General features: G+C 33.8%; 1 long non-coding RNA gene across 1 annotated transcript; it reads left to right on the top strand.

The window, feature by feature from the left end:
• The first annotated feature begins 17226 nt into the window (after positions 1-17226).
• LOC128213313 (uncharacterized) lies at positions 17227-18736 on the top strand. The gene is made up of 4 exons (XR_008257710.1): positions 17227-17476; positions 17745-17922; positions 18231-18295; positions 18518-18736. It is a non-coding gene; the product is annotated as an uncharacterized LOC128213313 (long non-coding RNA).
• Positions 18737-19604: the final 868 nt, after the last annotated feature.

The following is a 19604-nucleotide window of genomic DNA, read 5'->3' as shown; positions in this document are numbered from 1 at the left end:
ATAAGATCGTCTGACAAAGGAAGGGGATTTCTTAGTTAGAATAAACAAATCACAGGGCCGAATTCTGAACATCCACTCTCACTCACACTCCAACCACATTCCCGTAAGGGACACTCAAGTGATCACTTGAGTGAAATAAGGGAAGTAAGACTCAAGTGATCTGTTCGGATTCACACGCCTCGCTAACACTCCACTTCATCAAGTGACCAATACAGTATACATGTATGTTTACATGATCATATCGGATGATCTGTTTGACTATGGTGATGTTCACATTATACATTGTAAACATATGTTTATTTGAGATTTCAGTACCTTATTGTTAGACATGACGACAAACAAATGACAATATTTGTTATTCTGAAACTGAAATTTACATTTAAAAACAATTGATTAATAAAAATAAACGTTTTGGATTGTAAATAACTGTAGCAAAATGCGTATTTTGTTGTTGTTGTTGTTGTTGTTGTTGTTGTTGTTTTAAATATGTAGCCATTTTCCATTGTACCATGTGATTTAAATATGTATTCATATATAATCTTGCTTTTGTATTCTGCATAAAGCGGTCTTGGGCGTTTGAAAATGAAATATGAAAGTTGAAAACACTTAATAAAAAATAGCAGATGGATAGAATTAATCTACATCTAATGGGGAAACTACACCTCGGAGTGAAAAACAACTCAAGAAATGTTAATAATAATAATAATAATCATAATAATAATAATAATAACAATAATATTAATAATAATAGTAATGATGAGATGATGATGGTGGTTGTGTTGGTGTTGCTGGTGGTGGTGATGGTGCTGCTGCTGCGGGTGATGATGATGAAGATAATACTACTACTACTACTACTGATAATAATAATAATAATGATAATCCAACTGAATGTAGGCTGAAAAATACATATCAGTGATCACTTCCCTGACCATGCTCTGAAATGGCCTAGCGGCGTAAAGTTAGCGGCCTGGCGGCCTAGCTGCCTGATGTAAATAGCGGCCTAAAATTATTTCAAAGCATTTTATATGTGTTCTTTTCTAAAACAATGATAAATTAAATGGTTCTATTCATAAATCAACATCCTTTAGCGGATATCAGCATTTCCCCCTTTTTCTGGGCTGCTGGATTGAGTTTTGATGATTTTTAGGCCGCTAGAACACGAGGCCGCTTACTTCACGTCGCTAGGCCGCTGGACTGCTTGATTGACTTAATGAAAAAAAATCGCTCCAGCATGATGAATCTGCATAGGATAGGAAAATGATTATTTTAGCTTTGTTTTAGAAGAAAACTCATATACACTGATTTATCATATTTCCCAATTAAACGCATGAACAATTAAACATTGAAATAGAGAACAAATTAATGCCACTAGTCCGCCAACTTCACGCCGCTAGGCCGCTTACTTATGCTAATTCCGAGTACATTTAGCCACCTGTCTTTGCAGCCATCGATGAATTGCAACTTTGCTGGACGTTTAAGATCATTACGAAACAAAACAAATATATGATTGGCGCATCCTTTTGAAAATTTGATTTTTTTATAGATGGCCACGTTATTGAAATGAAGGTACATGTACTTAAATAGATTATCCGGGTCTCTTAAATATTGTCTGGGAACAAATATCTGATATATTTCATCGTTTCTACTTGTCATGTACTTTTTTCACACACACTTATTCAATTGGTATTCTCAACCAATCCTCAAAGGCGGTTCAAGTGGCCTAGCCGAGCACTCACAAATGTCCCACTCACGCAAAACACTCGAGTCTCACTTACACCTGTGAATATGGATATAACTTTCACTCGAAATTATCTCGACCGTTATGTGATAACAGAGAACTAACTCATTGAGTGTTAGAGTGATTGTTCTGAATTCGGCCCATAGCCTCAGTGATTTGGTGGAAATGAGCTGAATTTTGACCTTTACAAAATTTAGTGACCCCTTTGATGAATCTGAAGAAAAAAATAATATATTTTAGGTTATTTAAGGTTAAATGTCACTAAATTTGGTAAAGGTCAACATTCAGCTCATTCCCACCAAATCACTGTGCATAGCCATTCGGAACTCCTCGGCCATTATTTTCAAAAACAACTCACAGATTGTGTTTCTATTTTTAGTAACAAAATTCTCAAGACGAAAACACTGATTATAATTGAAGTAGGCGAGTAACACGCCAAAATACACATTTGGAAGGCATACAATGATATTGATTTCTAACCTTAATCTATTTCCAAACGGTGATTTTGCCATAAAGTCGTGATTTCAATGTAAATAAAGGTATCTCATGTTCACGTCCTTCACCTTAAAATACTTTGTCTAAGTTATAACGTCCAAATAAAAACCGACTCCGACTAAAGATCAAGTAAACACAGTCGTCTCCCTTGTCTTAATAGTTACACCATCATATTATTGTGTTTCGCAGATGTTCTTTCGTTCATACCCAAGATAACGGATGGAGATGATGAGGGGAGTGAAAGGATTAGTTCATCAAAGTTGCCCCCGTCATCCAAGGTCCTAACGGCAGCACAGCCCACTGCAGGACCATCAGAGAGCAGCCACAAGGTGGAGTCTTACCATGCATAGAAACAGGAATGTGTGGAAGTGTTGCATTAGGTCTCAATGTTGTACCATGGAATATCACGTGATCAAAATGGACCAGCCAACATTATTATTATAAAATAAAACTATACATTTTGTTTGATAAAGAACAACCTTTATAAACAAATAATTGTATACACTGATTAAAGAAAACGAAAACATCAAGATACCAAAAACGTTGTTACAAACCTTTGGGCACATTTAATGGGTATTTAATAACTTGTCCTCAAACTCAAAGGCTATGGGTTTTATTATATTTTGGTTTACGAACCTTAAGTCCGGGTTCATCAAAGCTCAATAAAAACGTTTCGGAAGATGTTTTTCTTAGCTTAAATAATCTGATTTTTAATAAATGGGTAACTATGAAATGTCAATGATCATTCATTACCCATAAAAATAGCAATGATATTATGTAGGAACTGTACGTAATCCAACATTTACGAATGATCACACGACAACCCGTCAGCCAATCAAGTCGCAGGAATTTCAGTTAAGATACGTCCGTCTTAAGTTTACCCACAAGAAAACTTGTTGTGAAAGGGGTCGGTATTTTACCGGAAAACAGAAAAACCGGAAAACACTTTAAAGTTCATAAACATATGCAATAGAGTTTGCGAAGGAGTGTTGGTGTCTGGGGTTCATACGTATATCATATACCAACATATTAACATTCTTACACAGTGTTTGGTGCTGATATTGTCAGAACAGTGGCCGGGCAGAGGTTTGGGTGGTTACCTGTGGGTAGGGATTGACCTAACCATGTGAGACACTATGCTATGCTTTTACACGCTACTGCTTCTGATTATATTAGCAAAATCTAGTAGTATTTAAATTACACGATAAATAAAATACCTCCTCTTTGTAACACCTTCTAAGATATTTCCTATCAAGCCATATTAATTATAATATTTAACCAATTACACATCAATGTAGCGTGCTGTTTTCCCGATGTATATAATGCTACTTATAATTAAACTATTTAAATGTATACGATTATCCTTTAAGTAATACTCTTGAAAGAACTTACCATTTTACAGTAGTATGTCAACTAGCGGATCAGGGCGTGTGTGGATTGCCCGTACAGCTGGGGAAACTAGTAGATGTTACCACTGTGTTCAGTGCTCAAATCCATCTTACTTTTTATAATTGTATGCATGAATATAATAAGGAACAGCTTTTGTAATTGCTTGTTCAAATATTTGTACCTTTTTTAAACTATTTGCATTTACTTCCAGGTCACAAGCTCATTGTTATGTTTTGATATGTTATGAATGTTTGTTATTCATGTCGGAAAAGAGCCCATTAAGCTAATGTTTTCTTGCCATCATATACTCGACTCTATGTAAATCTTTAGTTTAGTAAAAGTCCATTAAATCATCAATGATAAATTCTTAGATTTTTTATTACAAATTTACATGACGATCCAGCTCGACCCCACCAATATGGTCTGGGACCACTCCCGGATAATGAGATATGGTCGACTTATGTTCCTTTAGGGTCAATGTCGTGGTAACCTTTAAATCGGTTTCCGATCAACATATGAAAAAAGCTTAGTACCCCGAACTTGAAAGAGATCCCTGAAACATTACCAGTACCTCAACTATTTTTATGTCAGTTAGTCAAAGGTGAAGGTCGTGCATGGTGACCTTAAGCTAAAAACCCGATCTCGTTCAATAACTGAATAATGCTTTTATCCACTTACTTCAAACTTGGTATCCTGATTAAATGCATTTGCTTCCTTTTATTCATGTTTCAAAAACATTCGCGACGTTATTGATGCTTTGCATCAAATTAGTCTTGTCAAGATCATCCAATACAAAGGTTGGTGCTGCAGGCCAAGCATTAAAACGTATAAATTCAAGCTTTAAAACATAAATCATTTGCAAAATGTTTCAGTTGGGCAAAATTTACGAAGGATTATTGCATCAGAGATTTGTTTAGATTTGGCATGCAATTTTACGGAAAAGTATGAATATGTTTCTGTGTCAAAGGTTTAAGACCATCTAATTGGCAAATGTCTTGATGATATATATTTTCAAAAACGAACAGTACACGTAAAGTTGCTCTCTCACAGATTCATTGTTTGGACAACGTTCTTTTTTTTCTTGAATGTACCGTTTTAGCGTAAATGTCTGGAAACCAGTGATTTAAGACTGCTGACCAAGTAACAGATCATAGATTTTATATTTACGTTCGAAATTAAATGTTTTATGACTAAAAGCGTTACTAACACTTTAAGAAAAAGTTTTCGGCACAAAACATCAATATTTGAAGTTAAATATAAAGACCTGCTCTGTAAACCTACATATGTATGCAGAAGTACATGTTTATGTATAATGCGTGTTTCGTTCTAGATAGCCCACTATTGCCCGGTGTAAGCTTATTCAGTTGTTGTGAACACGTAGTACAAAATTAATGTTGTTGGACTTTCATTGAATGCATACACATATTTACAATATAACTTTTTATGCACGACAACACAATCATAGGATCTGTTTAAAACTATCGATGATTTAAGTTATTCAATTATTAAAAGAGTAACAAAACATAAACATATTTAACGAATATGTTGTTTCATTTTTAATTTTGATAATTACCGTTCAAGGGCGGTAATCCAATCATTTATCGCTCAAATTATTTTGATGCGTGTGTGCTCTGTTTGTTGTGTTTGTATTTGTTTATATGTGTCTCATATTCATTGTCGTTTGAGTCCTTGCCGCGCGCCTGTAAAAGAATATTCATTGTATGATTGAACTATGTATTAATAATTTCAAACCACGTCCGCTTTGAAAAATATAAAACACAAGCATAATATAAAGAATCCGGTTTTCAAATAAATCTTTATATCTCTTAGCCTTGATGTATAAACACACAATGAAAACAACCAACAACACTCATACATACAACAGTATGGACGCTCATTGAATGTTCTTTTTTCTCAAATTCTACATGGCGGGGGTGATATAAAATATCAACCGATTATGACAACTACAGTAAATTGATATAATTCTTTTTCCTCTGCCCGTTTTGCATGAAGTTAGCTAACCCTAGTGTGTGAGAGGTATTATTGTATTAACTGCCGCACACATGGTAAAGACTTAGTATGTGTTTTAATATGATCAATGAATGATATATAATTATACAATTACCTGGCTTATTTGTAAAGAATGTTGGAACAAAATGGCATTCACCTATATTGTCGCAAAATTTGGCACACCATAATCCGTACCAAGCAACTCCTGGAAGTTCAAACCAGGAATCCGTAACGTTTTCAATGGCATAAAGTGCATTAGCTGGTATAAGAAGAAGCAGTGAAACTTGTTCGTAAATCCCCATTTTTTTGTATTTCCTAACAAAAGTGTTTATCATTTTGTCTATCCAGATTGCCAGTGTCCGGAATATTTCTCTTAACAGGAGACATTATTTTATCAAATAATGCCAAATAATCTCTAAAAAGTTGTGATATTAGTTTCCGTTCAACTTTATAATACTTTTTAAACAAAAAAATCCAAAAGCTTTGATTTCCCGGCTCAAAAACTGATGTTATCATGTTTTCAGTTTTACTTAGTCTGGGTGTTTCAGAAGGTTTCTTCCGTGACAGTCAACGATTTGACTGTTGAAGCGTAGCAGGCAACACCCCAGCAAACAATTGACGTTGGAAAGACGTTGTAACAGCGTTGGAGCATACTTCAGACAGGATCCAATTGCCCCATCAACCTCATGTTCAGTAGCAGTAAACACTTGCTGAAATACATAACCATCTTGTCAAATAAAATTATATGGACTTGAAACTGCTGAAAATAAAGTTTTGATATCAAATTCCACACAACAAAATTTCTCCAGTTTTGGTACAATATTTGCTGTATTTTTTCATTATCTTTTAATTGTTTTACTTATTTCAGTTACTAGAATCTGTGATCAAATCTATCGCGGATTAAATCATTTTCAGTGAATAATTGCTTTGTTTTCCTAGAGCGGGCACCAGTGCTATTTTTATAAGAGGTGAATGCGCAAGACTTTACCTGGTACTCACTTTAATAATAACATACCAGTACTTAAATGATTACTGTCAAGAAGCAGATTTGACTTGGCAAGTATTACCTTGAACACCTTGAAAAACTTTGGAAAGTCATTTTCTCCTTTTTCCCTTCACGGTAAAGCTAGGCATAACATCATCCGTCATAAACCTGCCAGAAAGGGGTACATAATAATATAAATTTGATAACAATATATCCCAGCAAACACATGACGTTGGATCAACGTCGGATATAGGTTGGATTTAGGTCGCGACGTCGGCGACTTAAATACAACGTTGTATCAACGATGTCAGTCCGACGTCGCAATTAGACATCGAACCGACGTTGTGATTTGGTTATTGTTTGTAATAGGTTGTATTTTTCAAGTTAATACATGATATACACATGATGTAACAAGAAGTTGCTCGAAAATCGTGAAACTGCTGCAAATAAATAATAAAATTCGATCATGTTATTATTCAAGTTGCTTCCCTTGTCTGTGCCCTTGGTTTCTGTAATTGGAATTTCCGCATAGTGTCGCATGTTTATAGAACTTTTTCTTTCTTTTTTTGTTGTTGTTAAAATTCATATTGTTAAACAAAAATTAGCATAAAAAATTATATCGATAGCTTCTAATCATGTCATTTAGATAATTCCGAAAAAAAATGGATGTTTAATTCCTTATCTTAAAATAGACGCGCGCAATTTTGAACCCATTTTGATCCGCCATATTGCTCATGAGGTGTACGAATATTGAAGAGAGAGAAAGAGTCAATTACTCCTATTAGAGAGACTCGACCGTTCATATTTTAAATAATACAACAAGATAAGTTGATACAATGCATGATGAACGGTTTATAGCAATAATTTTCTGGTGTTTTACAAGGTTGTTTCAATGAAATGTTAGCATGTTACAGAATCCAGTAGATTGCACGTGAAATTCCCATAACAAGTCAAACCCGTTCATAACTTATTTATTTTGAAAAAAATATCTTTAATTTTTGTGTTTAGAATTGTTAATAAAATTTTTATAAAGGGATAAAAAATTATTTTTTAAAAAAAATGATAAAAATGAAGAAGTAATAGAAACGTTTCGTAAAATGATCGGAAATTGATGTGAAATCCAATTTTTGTAGAACTGAAAACCACTCATAACTCAGTTATTTTAAGTAGTACTTGAGTTAACGAGTTAAACATGTGGATTCTTATTAATCAAACATGCATGTGTTCTGAACGTTAGCATAAGGAAATGGAAACCATCTTATGATGTTCAACCACGTCAGAATACAAAAAAGTCAAACTGATTAATCCTGTATTCCTGAACCGGCTGAATTCTGAATCTGTGAAATGAAGTGTACCAGTACCAGGATATTATACAGGGCGGTTCCAGAATTTCAATGGGTGCTAGGTTTGTTACGCATAAGTACCCCTCCACCCCACCCCACCCCCGCCAAAACGGAACAGGTTTGCCTTTGACCAGAAGTGATATGGGTGTTGGGAGACAAAGAAAGAAATTAAGATTTAAACTGCCTGCCATATTAAATATGGCACCTTTCATATAAAAAAAACTCCCAAAAATTTAAATTTAAATTGTCATAACGGATAGCAAAAGGATGGCATTGCCAAGTAAAACGTTAGTTGAGCCAAACTAATATTATGGGAGTGCAAACTAATTGAATGGCAGTCAAGTGATAGACAAAGGGAGTGTCAAGCTATATAAACAACATGGAAGTTTAAAAAACCAAGATGTCTATTAATGGAGAACAATCTGTTAATGATCAAATTTTGTATATAAAGAAAGACTGACTCTTACATTCATTTAGGCAAAAGAATAACATCCCTTAAAATAGATTAATAGATCACAGTTACTTGGTATTTGGACTGCATTTTTTGGCCAGTCGAGCGATTAATCACTAGGGTGATCTCTTGGACTGAGAATCATAAAATATGTGTTTTAGTACATAATAAACAAATAATCAACTGTTTGTCGTTTATTTCTACATATTAAATATTTTACAATTTTCTACAATCTTAATCATTCACAAGTTATGAAGGTTAGCAGATTTCGGGTTGAGACATATGTGTGGAAACGAGCTCAGATCTACAAGAATTTTTCGATAAAACAACTGTATACATCGCATGCATGTTCAGAAGGAAGTTATCTTCAAGGTAAAGTTTTCACTGGCAGTTGTTGTTGTTGAGTTTTATGAGGTTTGCCCGCGCCCTATAGTGGCTGCATTATGTCTTGACCCCGTTACATCCCAAGTGTGACTGCGAAATATTTTTTATGCCAAAGGAGGGGTTTTATTTCCACCGTTTTATGGGATATTCGCCAAATGAGTAATTTTGAACCTCAACTGCCGCGGGCCCTACGATGAATAACATCTAGAGTGGTCCCAGTACAGTATCACTGACAGTATTCGAGTCGTTGCATTAAATGTCATCATGTATACCAAAAGTATGTTTTACTCGTATTACGGCATTCATCAACTATACCTTTTGTTGCTCACTCGGTGATATATATGCACAGAAACAAACAAAATCTATCGGCCTGTCCAGTAGTGATCACTGTGGCATGATTACCTTGGAATTATGTTATTCTATCACTAATTTAATTGTATGAGAGCATTGTCCGGATTACTAATACTTAGATTGTGTTTATAATACTAAATCTAGACAAAAGTTGTCACAATTTCGATTATGTTCACATAATTTGGAAATTGAAAGGGGTAGATTTAATAATGTTATTAGGGCAGAACGTAAATGTAAATTATGTGCACAGAATACTGTTGAGTCAGAATTTCACTTTCTACTATGTTGTTCCGCTTATAGTGATATACGAAGAAAACATGGAATAAAATCACACTGGCCTAGCTTACTTAAATTTAAGAATTTATTATCCTGTCAAAATGTTAAGGTTATTAACAATGTTGCTAGATTTATTTCCGATGCAATGAAATTTCGAGAGGAAAAACTCCAACTTTTGGCTGCTTCTTAATTTTACTTAAATAATAATAATGTCAAAACTCTGCTCCATTGAAAACTGTCAGAAGAACATACAATCAAAACTGAACAAAATTGAAATTGATGTCAAGGCTGTTTCAGGCAAAGTTACTTTAGTAGAAGTCAATGTTGCCTCGCTAGAAATAAAAATTTTTGAAGCTGACAAAAAGTTAGCCGAGTTTGAGCAGAGCCGTGCGTTTGATAGCGAAACATGCGATGAAATCAAACGTAACCACACAGAACTATTAAACAGTATTAAAACCCTGAATAATGAAAACTCGAGCATATCAGAGAATATATTAGATCTTCAGTCACGATCAATGCGCGATAATTTGCTTTTCTTCAATTTTGAAGAAGAAAAAACGTTCGAGGATCGCAAATCTGAAAATTGTTTGAACAAAATTATCCAGTTTTGTGAAGATGACCTAAAAATCGAGGACTCTAAAAGCAAAATAAAAATTGATCGCGCTCATCGCATTGGTCATTTCGAACATGGGAAAAAGCGACCAATAGTTGTCCCCGGAACCAGCGCCGCGGAGACACCGGCAGCCAGGATGGTCAAGGACAGCCACGCCCCAGCTAGGAAAATGAACAGAAGCAGCTTCACTTTTTATCTTGGAATGTTCAGGGTTTAATTTCAAAATTAAATGATGCAGATTTTCTAAACTTTATATACTCTTATGATGTGTTAATATTTTCAGAAACTTGGTCTTCTAAAACTACCAATCTCAACTTAGAGAATTTTGAAAGCTTTTCATGTCCTCGTCCAAAATGCAATCGAAAGGCTAAACGTAATAGTGGCGGGGTTATTATTTATTACAAGAAATCATATTCGAAGGGAATAGAACTTGTTAAACTAAATAACAAAGGTATTATATGGTTTAAACTCAAAAAGACTTTTTTTGGGACGGATAATGATATATTTGTCTGTGCATGCTATATACCACCAACTGATTCAAATGTTTATACGAACGAAAACTCTCTTTTATTTGAATTTGATTTCTATGAACAACTTGCTGTCGATATAAGATGTTATAGTCAGTTGGGTGATATAATGTTAACAGGTGATCTTAATTCAAGGGTAGGTCAACGATCAGATATAATTGAGAATATTAATCTTAATCGATATGTTGATATGCCGGAGTACGATGTTCCGCTTGACGTACTACCGCCACGCTCGTCTTTCGATGACCAGGCTAATCCTTTTGGTAACAAATTATTATCACTTTGTAAAGAAAATAGTATATTTATCGTTAATGGTAGATTAGAGCCAGGTCATTTTACATGTCATAACTTTATTAGAAACACATTTGCTTCTAGTGTTGTTGACTATGTGATAGTAAATTACAATTTATTTACTTGCTTAGATAGTTTTAAAGTTCTAGACGCTACAGAGTTTTCCGACCATTGCCCGATTGATTTTTCTTTGAATTGTAATACTCTTTATGATGATACAAACTTGAATTCTACTTATGATAAGATTATTTGGGATACCTGCGATGCCAATGTGTTACAACATGCGTTAGATGGTAAAAAACAATTATTTGATGAAATTACCAATAATTTATTACATGACAATGTGGACTTTGATGTATGTATAAATAAACTGTGTGATCTTACTTATGATATATCATTTCAGCTGATTGGAAAGTCTTTTAATGTAAACCCTCTACGTAAATGCAACACTAGAAAATCATTGTGGTTTGATGTAACTTGCAAAGATCATAAAAATATATTTTATCTTTGCAAAAGGGTATTTAAAGATTCACCTACGAATGAAAATCGTTTAGCTTTTTTAAATGCTAGAGCTAGCTTTTGTGATGTTAAACGCAAAGCAAAGCGTGTTTTTTATACTAAGGAACGTAAAACATTATGTACTCTTAGTAAGTCTAGACCAAGAAAGTTCTGGAAATATATAAACAAATATAAGGCTAAGCCTATTTCTAGTAGTCACGATGTCAATATTGATGATTTTATCAAACATTTTAAGGATATATCAAATACTCCACACTTCAGCTCATTCGACAACGACGATTTTTTAACCAGAGAGGAACCAATAAATGTTTATGATATAGACTGCCCTTTTACGATCACAGAAATTTTAAAAACTATTTCAAATTTAAAAAGACATAAAAGTCCTGATATGCAAAATAATGTTGCTGATTTTTTCGTTGATTCTAAGCATTTTATTTCTCCCTATCTTGTTAAGATTTTTAATTTTATCTTTGACAAAGGAATTTATCCTGAGGCTTGGTGTAAAGGCGTCATAGTTCCTATCTTTAAGAAAGGTGATCGATCTTGTGCTGCTAACTATAGAGGTATAACTTTAATAAATATTATTGCTAAAATATTTTCAATTACATTACGGAATAGAATAAACAAGTGGTGTGAACGTGAATTTATATTAAACTCATCTCAATTTGGGTTTAGAGATAGCCGTAGCACAACTGATTGTATTTTTATATTACATACTATTATTCAGAATGTTATTAATAATAAATACAAGTTGTATTGTGCCTTTATAGACTACGAAAAAGCGTTTGATACTGTCATACATGAAGCGCTTTGGATTAAACTTTTGAAATCTGGTATGAGTTGCAAAATGCTTAAAATGATTCAAGCTATTTATCTCAATGTTAAGTCTTGTATTAAAGATTCTGCTTGTATGTCATATTCTGAAATGTTTAATGTTACTCTTGGTGTTAAGCAGGGCGAACCATTGTCTCCATTATTGTTTATATTATTTATAAATGACATTAATGATTGTATAGATTTTACCAACCTTACGGAAAAAGACTTACGCTTGCTATCCATATTCATGCTACTATTTGCTGATGATATTGCGTTATTCACTACCAGTGCAGATAGTTTACAATTACAACTGGACACTATATATCAATATTCATGCAAATGGGGCTTAAAGATAAATGTAAATAAAACTAAAGTTTGTGTTTTTGAGAAAAGAAAAAGCAATTGTACATTCAATTGGTCTACCAATGGTGATATTATTGAAATTGTCAGTGAATTCTGTTACCTAGGTATTAAGTTTCATTACACTGGTAATTTATCACGGGTAATAAATACTTTAAATGAGCAAGCTTTGAAAGCATATAACCATTTATTATCGATATTTAGTCGTGTCAATATAGATGTTAAAACAAAACTCTCATTGTTTTTTGCGCTTGTTGTGCCAATTATTCTATATGGCTCTGAGGTATGGGGGATTTACAACACAAATGACGTCGACAAGTTGCACTCAAAATTTTGTAAATTGCTGTTAGGAGTACGCCCCCAGACTTCAAATGCAGCTGTGTTTGGTGAGTTGGGTAGATTCCCATTGTCTATCATATGCAAGCAAAGAGCTTTAAGCTACTGGGCTAAGGTTATGAATAACCCAGATTCACTTATGTTTAACGTTTTTACTGAACAATGTAATTTATATAATGGTTTAAATAGAAATATCGCTAATAACTCATATATAAACCTATGGTGTTTATCAGTCAAACGGGTGTTAGATAATCTCGGTCATGGTAATATTTTCTTTGAATTTAATGCTGATATCAATTATATACCAAATTTGGTGCAAAGACTGAGAGATCAATACGCACAACAATGGAGTGATATATTGTCTAATCAACCCAAAATGGAATACTATAAAACATTTAAATGCAAATTTAAATACGAAAAATACTTAGATTGTGTTTATAATACTAAATCTAGACAAAAGTTGTCACAATTTCGATTATCTTCACATAATTTGGAAATTGAAAGGGGTAGATTTAATAATGTTATTAGGGCAGAACGTAAATGTAAATTATGTGCACAGAATACTGTTGAGTCAGAATTTCACTTTCTACTATGTTGTTCCGCTTATAGTGATATACGAAGAAAACATGGAATAAAATCACACTGGCCTAGCTTACTTAAATTTAAGAATTTATTATCCTGTCAAAATGTTAAGGTTATTAACAATGTTGCTAGATTTATTTCCGATGCAATGAAATTTCGAGAGGAAAAACTCCAACTTTTGGCTGCTTCTTAATTTTACTTAAATAATAATAATAGTAATGTCAAAAATATTGATTATAATTAAAGTTATTATGAAAATGACAGAAATGACAATAATTAATCATGATATAGTTTGTATAACTCGTTAATTACTTAGTATATTGATTATTTCAACTGTCAATATATATACATTTTCATATGCATTTTATATTATATTTGTAATATTTGTTCATGTACGTTTGTGTCTTGGCCATATCGATATTTATGCAATGTGTAAATGGCCAAAGGCAAGATGCCGATTTGCCAATAAAAACTTGAAAAACTTGAAACTAAAAAAAAAAAAATACAACATAATTTGTAGGTCGTCTGTTTTTCATGATAGCCTTTGTGTCGTCAGTTGTGGCGAACAAAACCTTTAACCGTGTTCATAACTAAAATGAAACATTCAAGATATGCACATGAAACTTGGTACGCATGTTAGCAGATGCGATACACTCATGTATATAAATGCCTATATCTCTGACGCTAATAAGTGTCGAGTTATGCCCCTTCTTCGATTACCAGGATTGATGTTTGCTCCGTGTTGCTTGTTTTTCGTTTTTAAAAAATCCGTCTTTGCCTCGGGCTAGAGTGCCTATATCAAGCTATGCCTGGGAAAATGCATCTTTAGGGCTGAGCGCAACACTAACTTACATAAATTATAAAAGTAGAGGAGTTACAACTGTTTTGCTTTTTAATGCTAAGCCTTTGAATTACATTAATTGGTGACACTATCTCGAATAGTAATTTAATAATATGGCAGAAATATACTTAGTAAGCTTGTGAACCCTGACGAAATATATTCAGCAAAACCATTTGTTTCAAACATATATTATTGCAATCAAAAATACAGAATTCAAAAAAAAAGATCACATAACACAATTGTTGATAAGATGGTTTATGTCCTTCGGCCATAAGGGTTGGGCTTGATATATAGTAATATATTTATTTTACGTTATCTAATCAATGCTGACCTCTTTCCAACAGGCAGTCGAAACGTGAATACGAGTTGGAACAGCAGAAGCGCCTCAAGCAACAGCCAAAAAAAACGACAAGGACAAGATGGCCGCACCATTGCCATCTTTAAATATGGGTTTCTACAGCTTGTGGAGGACGTCCGCACAGCAAATACTTAACAAGGTTCTGTTAGCCTTAACCTTGTCTAATTTTCAAATTGTCATTTTATTGCATAATATCCGTGCCATCATTATCGTTTGTTTTTTACTTTAACCATGGCAATCCAAGATATCAATATGAAAATGGATATCTTTATGCAAGTGACAGTACACGCATATGGAAAAATATCCTTGAATATGGCTTTAATAATTGTTTAGTTATGTCCATTGTCCGAATGAAAATACAATCACAATTAAAGCATTGATGTTTGCATTCCAGCAGCGCTTTTGCTAAGCTCTTGTTTAGCCCTTTGGCGACATTGTCTCACGTCTATCACTCTTGCGGAATCTAACTTGCCTCTCGATCAACACAATTAAACAAACAAACCAGTGCTGTCGTTGTGACATTCCAAGTAAGGTCAGAATGAAAGAAAACAACAGCATAGTTTCATAGATGCTAATCATATATACATGTTTGTACTTATAATATATCATAATCTACAGGAACAAGTCGAGTAGCCAAACTTGTTTAAAAATACATAGACCTTAAGTCCACCTATGTTTATAAAATTAACTCTTGGTACAGAAATTGCTCTACGGCCGTATTCATTAACCATATTAGATTTAACTTATCAAATATAGATTTTTAAAATGTGACAAATAGAAGACATTTTAATCAACTCTTCTTGTCAAATAGATAACACTTTTGACAAATTACGCACTTGGGTCATTAAAACATTGAAAACGAATAATAACGTACTATGACTAGATAATAGAACGAGAAATAGAATAGTTAATGCTCAACTACTAGGCTTTTCCATGGACATTCCATCATTGTCACGGTATGCCTTTAAACAGAGGCATGGCAAAAGTTTCGACTGCATCTCCTCCGTATCCAAGTGTATACACAAGACAATCATATTCTTAATTGGAAACAAACGGTAGGCGCAAAAGTATGTAACCTCACTAGCAATACATGTATTGGATAAAAAATCGTCGTTAATTATCGCTAAATGAAATTGGAAGTTGGATTTTTTAATTTGCATCTCTTGGAAACAATTACTTGATTGACGATATAGTTTTTTTGTAAATCAGTCATTAACTTACTCTGTTTTCACTGGAAAGTAAAATGAAAATGAAATTCTACGACTTATCGAACTTTTAAAAATAGTTTTACAGGACCATGTCTCTCTGCCTGTCGAGGGCGTTTGACGACATGGGGATCAACAGTTGGATGATAAGGAGAAGAAGAACCACATTCCTTACAATGGAGAAAAACGAGGCGATCACTTATAGACTACAAGGGTTCGATTGTTCCTGTTTCAATTTCGGAAGTCAGTCTGAAGTAAAAACAACACCGGGACTAAACTCCGATATTGACACATTAAATTGTGTAAACACCAAGAACATAACCCCTTGGTCTGATTTTGAGCCCGAGGGGGGGGGGGGAGAAATTGTTGATTATGAAGAAGGAGACGTGCTCTCCACAACATTACTTACTTCAGATGATCAGACCATACTCATCTGAACAAGACATAATTCCTAATCATATGTGTTCGACGTTGCTGACAGGAAAGGCCGCGTATTATATGCTAACACACTATCTGGAATTTCGCAGAAATAATCGCAAGGGGAAATCAAAGCGCTGATAGCGCTGCATGAACAGGGTTTTATACGGGTTTTCTCCATTATGATTCGCGATCATGTGTGTATTAATAAGGTGCTGATATGTTGCAGAGTGAATCTAAGAGTCCCCGTGTAAAACAACCACATGGGCCGCCCCAGGTTTATTGAATCATGATGGTAAATGAAAAAATAATATTTTAATGACAATAAAAATTATGTCGCTGTGTAAGAAGGCAAACAAGGATGGAGAATGTAACCAATCCAAGCAGAACTCCATCATATGGTGTTACATATGAGTATATATATATACTGATCAAACTTTACTCATTAGAAAGAGTTTGCACATATTTGCCTCGTTATTCACAAAACAACTTCGAAAATACAACAGATTAAAGAGAAATAGTTTCTTAATTAAAATGATGAAAAATTAAATAATTGATTTCAAACATTTTTAGATGAAAAACCTAAAAAAGTTATTAAATCCTCGATATTTTCTCATATTTACACCAAACCAGCAAAAATAGAAATCGATTCATTTCAATAAAATTTCATTTTCAAAAATAAATGCACAAACATCCGTCTATACGTACACTATAAAAAGTGTAAATATATATATACAAAACAAAGTTAGCATAAAATCTTTAATTTCAAAACTTTTTTCCTTCATTGTCTATATGGTCAGCAACTCTCTTCTATTTCTATATCGTCAGGTAATACATCGATCCGACCTGTCAATCAGACTAATCATTATTGACCAATGAGAAAGCTGCATAATATTCACCGAGTCCTGTCCGCCATCTTTACCCACACTCACAGCAGCGATAACTGTTGACAACCGGACATTTTATTGAAGTTTTAAGACTTATTTGTGAAAATGGTTAAACGATGCGGATGGGGAATATGTTATGCGGATGAAAGGTATCCGGAGGGACTAAATGGAGGCGGATTTAAACGATTTCCTACCTATAATCCGACATTGAAAAGTGCAAATGCTGGATTAAAGCCTGTGGACGGCCACACGAGAAACTGAATGTTAACAGGATAAACCAGCACGAAGATGTCTGCTCGAAGGTTAGTAAATTAAAATTTGGTTTTATCGTAAAACGACCAAAATACAATAATTTCAATTAAAATTCTGAATTCTGCAAATGCAATTTTGTTTACTTTCTTGTGTCCTAAATATTGACTTCCATGATCATGCTAGTTGAAACCTTAAACAGTTTCCATCAGGTAAAGAATGTGTCAAGTTTAAACTACTGTTTTATTGTATAATATGTTACTGACTGGCATTGTGGAGTCTTGTCACACTAATTATATTTTACTATTATGCATATTTAAGCACTTTCATGGAGGAAATGGACCATCTAAAGAGTATCCTGACCCATTATCAGCTGATGGCTGGAGAATAACATCTTCAAGAAAACTCCACACAAAGCGGTCACTTGGAAAGGAAACTTATGGCAGCATTTATACACAAAATGCAAGTGTATGCATTTTATACAAGATATCACATGCCTGTACGTTAGAGTTTTATTTATCTTTATGGAGTGCGCGAAAGATTGAATAACATGTACCATGTAGGATAAATTGCAAAACTGAGACTGTATTATTTTGTAGACTTCTACTCATTTTTAAAATGCCACTGTTCCTTTTTCAATACCAAACAACAGCATTATAGTTACATATATTTTAATACAAGTATTTGGTATGTTACAGAACAGAACACTCAAAAGAACTGAAGAGAACATTATTACACGGAAATTATTCAGTTTTTTGTGTGTAACTTTGCATATAATTATATCAACATTACAACAATTTCTTTCAGAGAAAAGCTGGTCCAGGATCCTGCAGACACTGTACAAGGAGTAGAAACACAGACCGAATGTCCATGTAAGTGAAACCAACACTCTAACAATGCCTGTGATCTTGTTGTCAGTTCGATTTTACTTCGGTCTTCACAGGTTGTGTGGTAATTTAATGGTGTGAACTCTTTCGGTAAATCAATAGGTGCTGCATTTCAATCAGAGGTATTCCCGCACTCTTGAGAAATGGTAGGAGTCAGTTTTAAACATCTTGTCTTAAATGTAAAATTTATTATGTATTTATTTTCAGGGACATCACCTTTGGATATGTTTGCATTTACCGCTCAGAATGCTTCCCTAAAAGAACAGCTGTCACAAAAAGAAGTCCAAGTTGAAGAATTACAGTTTGCACTTTCATCAAAGTGTTATGAAATTCAGATTTTAAAGCAACTGGTGGGAATATAAACAAACTTTAAATGTCGATATATTTCTGCTCAAAGAAGCAAGAGTTAAAATTTGTTTAAATATTATACAGGAATCATATGATTTTATTTCTGCTTCTTTGATATAATTGAATAACTGTTAGTTTATTTATGTTTGGAAAAAAGCATTGTAAAGTGAATTGTTTGTTTGTAGTTCATTTATTTAATTAAATTTAAAATTTGTAAACTTGGTGTGTGTATCCATCTGGCAAAGGACAGGTTTCCTTTTCCGACTGTGCTACTATGACTTGGTTCACTCTAACTGGCTTGATCTTTGATCCCTTTGGCACATTCCATTGTTGGGAAATACTTGTGCAACTTTGTTGATCAGGAACATGGGTGAAGTTGTACAAATTGAGTTCCTGAAGTGACTTGATTAAGCCAACCACGTGTGAACAATGACCGCTCAATCTATAAAAAATGAAAACAGAGATTGTTGACAGAAGTTGTCAAAACAAAAGCATGATATCATGCTGTGGAATTGGCATGTGTTTATCCTACACTGACCCGTGAAGTATCATTTGACTTTCCAGATGTTAAATGTCTAAAACGAGGCAGTAACTAGAAATATGAAAACCAATAAATTGAAATACAACATATAGTATATTACTTCTTTCTCTACTCGACGACTTGCAAATATTTTTTTCGTTTTCCGTATTACGGCATGAAATGTAAAAGACATGGCGATCCAAAAGTGCTTATATTACACAATGTATATTTAAGAATAAAGCTGCTGTATAATATTTTTTTTTAAATACAATTGGAAATCCACATACCCTGCCTTTCATGAGCAATACGTATATCGTATGGAATCCCTCTCCACATCGACACTTAACATATGAGGCTTGTCGTTTTTTCTCATTGAAGGCCAGCATCTCGCGGTAACATAGCAGATACTTTCCTCTTCCAAAACTT

Source organism: Mya arenaria, chromosome 13 (assembly GCF_026914265.1).
Source record: "Mya arenaria isolate MELC-2E11 chromosome 13, ASM2691426v1".
Lineage (NCBI taxonomy): Eukaryota > Metazoa > Mollusca > Bivalvia > Myida > Myidae > Mya > Mya arenaria.
The sequence above is the reverse complement of the archived record's forward strand: the minus strand, read 5'-3'. Positions and strand labels throughout refer to the sequence as shown.